Below are 5,948 nucleotides of genomic sequence, written 5' to 3' on the forward strand. Positions count from 1 at the left end.
GAAACCCTTCCACTCAGGGGCTTAGCTGCAGTCTAGTACTCGCCTAAGTTCGAAAAATCCTACCGAGTGGGGAGCAACCCTCCCACTCGGGGGCTTAGCTGGAGTCCAGTACTCTCCTAAGTTTAAAAAATCCTACCGAGTGGTGAGCAACACTTCCACTCGAGGGCTTAGCTGCAGTCCAGTACTCGCCTAAGTTTAAAAAATCCTACCGAGTAGTGAGCAATCCTCTCACTCGGGGGCTTAGCTGCAGTTCAACACTCGCCTAAGTTTAAAAAATCCTACCGAATGGTGAGCAACCCTCCCACTCGGGGGCTTAGCTGCAGTCCAGTACTTGCCTAAGTTTTAAAACACACTCCATCCTTATCCGCAAGGACGGCGAGATGCAGGTCGACCACGATCTGTCCTTCGAGATTCGACACAAATACAACGCCCGATCCATCCTTATCCGCAAGGACAACGAGGTGCAGGTCGACCACAATCTGTCCTGAGAGCTTCGACACAAATACAATGTTCGCTCCATCCTTATCTGCAAGGACGACGAGACGCAGGTCGACCACGATCTGTCCTCGGAGCATCGACACAAATACAACGTCCGCTCCATCCTGATCCGCAAGGACGACCAGGTGCAGGCATGGGCAACACCAAGTACCTTTTCCCATGATTCACTCGACTGAGATGCATCACAAAGTCAGTAGTAACTCAAACTGAAGAAACAAGTTCTACACAAAGAGTCAAAAGATCCAAAAGCAGCCAAGTTCAGATAAATCCTACAAGGTTCCAGATCGCAGTTCAAGATACTCTAGCATCAGGCCCAAAGAAGTTTAAACGGTTACAAAAACCACTCAACATACCAAGGCAAATTTAATCGGATCATAAAAAGTTTGTTCACTCCGTGAGAGAACTGGCCGGCTCGACGAATTCGGCCAAGTCGATTACATCTGCAATCCGAGTGGCGGCAGGAATAAAGGTTTCCATGAAGGACTGGAAGTCGTGTTTTCTAGTATTGGCAACCTTGATCGCTGCTAGCTTCTCCTCCTTGGCGTCCTTGCAGTGGAAACGGACTAGCGATAGAGCTACATCACCACCGTGGCGAGCAGATGACTTCTTCCACTCCTGCACTCGGCCAGGGATCACGTTGAGTCGAGTCATCAAAGACTCGAGGTCGTTCTGGGGCATCTCCCGTGGCCAAAGTGTTGAGTCAATCCGCAACACCGTAACCTTCAGGCGAGCGAGGTAGGCCGTAACACTGGCAACACAGGACTCCAGTTGGAGCACATTCATGGCAGCTTCATCACCAACAGGGGAAAGGACGGGGGGCAGGCCTATCTCGATCCATCCGGTTTCTTCTTCAAAGTTTTGGCAGAATTCTACAAACGCAAAGATATAATGAGTCGACGGTTGCATGGCGAATCGACGATAGCTAAATAGTCGGGCAAGGAAGAATACCTTCGAGCACAAGGAATAGCTTCTTGGCGAGTGCTCCCAAATAAACTTCCAGATCATTTCTCTTACGAGAAATGCCTTCAATCTTCTCATTCAAAGCCACTTTGTCTTTCTTCAGATGAGTCACTTCTCGGTTGGACTCGTTAAGGGATGTCTTCAACTTGGTGTTTTCTTCCTCCAGCGCACCCACTAAGGCCAGTTTCTTGTCAGCAAGTGCAGTCTTCTCCTGAGCCTCCTTTTGCGCAGCGGAAAGATCGAGGTCCTTTTTTGCCAGAGCCTACTTCATTTCTCTGAAAGATGTGTACTTGGGTCAGACAGAAGAACAAGGAGATGGCTTGTGAGTCGGCCAAGATAAACAATCGACCAGTTGTTAACTTCCATACCGGTTGTCTCATCTTTGGCCTTTTGCAAGTTCTTCTTAGCTAGCTCCAAGTCAAGATTGAGTTGTCTCTGCTTATCCTTGAATTCGGAGAATTTGGAGATGATCTCACAAGATTTTTGAAGTTAATAAATGTTACATCAGTGAACAGAATTAAAGGTTGTTCACTCATGAGTGAAAAGAATTCTCAGACTACTGCCGAATCAAACATTCAACAGTAGTCTTGGGGACTACACCCAGTGGGTGCGCTTAGCATGCCCCCACTGGTTCAAGTTACACTCGACATGATCCATTCAGACCGAGTGAGAAAGTTATGATTCTCAAACCATAGTCGACTGTCCGCAGTCAACTACAGTCTCGGGGACTACACCAGTGGGTGCACTCAGTGTGCCCCCACTGGTTCAAAGACTCAATCAACATAATCTAGTCGACTCAAGAAGTAAAAACTATTCAGCAGTACTATTCAGCAATAAATTACACACTCGGTGGGTGTACAAATGCAAAAGGCAGACTGACGAAAAGATGCACAAGGAAAATTTTCGGGTAGCATATCCTAACAGAACAAGCGACAAGCTAAGAGTTCGGTCGGAAGTCAACCAACCTGGACGTTGCTCCGGAGAGCTAAGCTGGCGTCATAAGCAGCTTGACTGGCCCCTCGAACCACCTTCATCTGCTCCATCATGATGCCTGCCTGGCGTATGGCCTCCTTGGCAGCACCCACTTGGTCCTCGGGGACACAATACGTAGTGAAGATTGGAGATGGTGTATCGGCTGGGATCTGAGCAGTCGACGCTGAAGTCTAAGCACTCGACAATGGTATGGCAAAAGTCACAGAAGTTTGGTTGGCATCACCGGTCTCCTGGATCACCGGCTCCGTCACTAGCGTCGACTGGGGCACCTGGCCAGTTGATGCCTTCTTACTCCTCGTGGGCCTCAGCGGCACATCCTTGTCGTCATCTGGAAGATCAATGACATGGGGAGAAGGTGCAAAAAAGAATTAATCGTCAGAATTCAGTCGATCAACAACATGGCTGAGAAAGCAAAGACAAGTTCACAAAAGTCATACCCGGGTTAGAAGTGACCGTGTCTTCCACATCCTCGCCATCATCCATGTAAGCAGAAGTCCCAGAAGTAGCAGCTCTGCAAGTTTCAAGATTCACTCGGACAAATGAGAAAGAGAGTCGATAGCATAAGTCCTTGGTCGAAAAGTGGGGACAAGACACTTACACAGAAGCGACGGGGACATCAATCTTGATCTTGGGCAGGGTCTTCCGAGGCTTTGGTTCTGCAACTTTTGGCTGCTTTGGAGCCTTCTCAGTGGGCACGGGGGAAGAGGTCCGAGTGCGCTTGGAAGTCTGTCCAGTCGGCTTAGCTACTTCGCCAAGGATACTTGCTGAGTCGTGCTTATGTTTGTAACGCTTTTCGTTGCGAGGTGGTGACTCGACTTATTCACCACTGCTCGAGTCCTCGCTTTCCTCCTCCTCTTCTCCTCCATCAGACTGCCAATCCATGCTTTTGCCTCTGCTTTCTTCTCCTTCCTAGTACTGCTCTTGCTCCCCATTCGGCATCCAGTACGTCACTGTATAAACCTACAAAGCAAAATAGGTGACAAGAGGATAGTCGATTCAGTAAACAACTGCAAGTCAGAATGAAAAACACTCGGACATAAGAGACAGACCTTGTCTGGTTGGTTGTTGGTGTAGAATGGTAACACTCTTCAGGACCCCCTGGGGTTATCCTTGTTCCATGTCATGCTTTGCACCCACTGTGCCACCGTCTTCTCATCAACGTCCTCCGGGTGGATCCGAGTGAATCTTCAATCCCCGAGTACATCCACATGGAGTGATCGCGAGCCTGGAGGGGTTGAATACGTTGACTGAGGAATACCTCGAGCAGATCCATACCAGTCACTCCCTCATGGATCAGCTGAACTACTCGCTCCATCAACATGGACACCTCCACCTTCTCTAATGGAGTCACTCTCAAGGAAGTAGGTTTCTGGACCCGCGCCAAGGAAAAGGGGGGAGACCTGTCGAATGACCAGGGGTCGACTTGTCTTTGCAATAAAACCAAGTCGACTGCCACCCTCTAACCGAGTCAGGGAGAGACGTTGCAGGAAAAGCACTCTTCCCCCTCATCTGGATACGCCCCCACACATCTGGATCACCTGGGTTTTCTCGTCACTCGGGTTGGCCTTTTTCACAGTCTGCGAGCGGCATGTGAAGATGTGCTTAAACACACCCCAGTGCGGTCGGCAGCCTAGAAAATTCTCACACAAGGAGACATAGGTCACAAAGTACGTGATTGTGTTGGGTGAGAAATGGTGGAGTTGGGATCCGAAGAAGTTCAGGAATGCACGGAAAAAGGGATGTGGAGGCAAAGAAAAACCGCGGTCGACGTCAGTGGTGAGTAAGACACACTCACCCTCCTGAGGCTGCGGCTCGGTTTCATCCCCCGGGAGCCTCCGGGAATCATGCTCAATCAGCCCGCTCTCAGCCAGGTCTTGCAAATCATCCAGCACGATTGTGGATCAGATCCAGTCGCCTTGAACCCAACCGAGAGGCAAACTAGATCTCGACGACGACCCGCTCCTGCCGGTCTTCTTGCCCTTCCCCTTCGCCGCTCCCTTCTTAGCACGCTCCAGCGCCGCCGTCTTGTCCTTCGCCATCACAGCAAGGGGCACACGGACGGGAGGCGGCGTCGAGGGCGGAAGCGGTAATGGTGGAGAAGCAGAGGAGGAAGAAGGAGAAATTGAGGTGCACCGTGCAAAATTCCCCAACCCGACGCCTTATATGGAGTCATTTTCGAGTGACTGACGATTGGGCCCGGACAATCATGTCAAATCCCGCAACTGTCGCTCGCTTGGTACGTGGCGAAAAAGGTGGCGCGGTGATCGAGGCACTCCTGCCTAATCCATCCCGATTACTGCGTCCTCCTCCATCCCGCGCGCTTCCCAAAATTTCAAATCCCCCAAGATCCGGGAACTGCAGAGCAACCTATCAGACTGAAGATTTCTTTCATATCAACACTCAAAGCTTATCAGCAAAAGTTCACTCGACTATTTTAGAATGGATCAAGGCGACTGAAAATGAAGTCAAAGTTGTCACATAACTCATCAGTCTAAGGAAAATACTTCCGCAGCATGTAACAGAGTCAGGATCAACTTAAATTCCTTTTTCCACTCGAACCCTGAACCATTCGGGGGCTAATGATGAAGACATGTACCTAGGGTAGGTTCATAGGCCTGACCTAGACACCCTCCCCAAGGACACTGGGCTAAAGCCATAAGCATTCGAGGGTGCCATCATTCACTCGACCGTAAACACTCCACTCGGAAGACTCAAGTTCACTCGACAAAGGAGTGAACACTCGACCGCGACAAGAATCACTCGACAGCTAGAAGATCTAAGGTCACTCTGTATGGCAACAGTCCAGCGTTACCTTATAGACTTAATAGTCATTCATGTATCTTTATTGCTGACGTTATCAGTAACGTCCATCTTTATGTACCTTAATCCCTGTGTAATTGAGGACTGGAGGCGCACTCTATATAAGCCACCCCCTCCTCTGGCACAAGGGTTCGCACCCCCTGTAACTTCACGCATATTCCAATCGACCGAGCCTCCGGGCACCGAGACGTAGGGATGTTACTTCCACCGCGAAGGGCCTGAAATCAAATATCTTGCGTGCACAATCTCACCGTAGCTAGGATCTTGCCTCTACATTCTTACCCCCCTACTTTACTGTCAGACTTAGAACCCGACACCAAGTGGGGTACGGCACGCCCCCACCCTCGTGGACGGTGGGTGGCCCCCCTCTGGTACTTCTTTCGCCCAATATATTTTATATATTCTGAAACGTGCTTCCGTGAAGTTTCAGGACTTTTGGAGATGTGCAGAATAGGTCTCTAATATTTGCTCCTTTTCCAGCCCAGAATTCCAGCTGCCAGCATTCTCCCTCTTCATGTAAACCTTATAAAATAAGAGAGAATAGGCATAAGTATTGTAAAATGGACGTATCACTGATCCCCACGAGATAGAGAGCTCCAAGAAGATGGAGGCAGCCACCGAGCCGACCCCGGATACGCTCACGGCCACTATTGAGATGGTCAACGCCCCGTTTGAGG

This window comes from Triticum dicoccoides, chromosome 5A (assembly GCF_002162155.2).
Source record: "Triticum dicoccoides isolate Atlit2015 ecotype Zavitan chromosome 5A, WEW_v2.0, whole genome shotgun sequence".
NCBI classification, from domain to species: Eukaryota; Viridiplantae; Streptophyta; class Magnoliopsida; order Poales; family Poaceae; genus Triticum; species Triticum dicoccoides.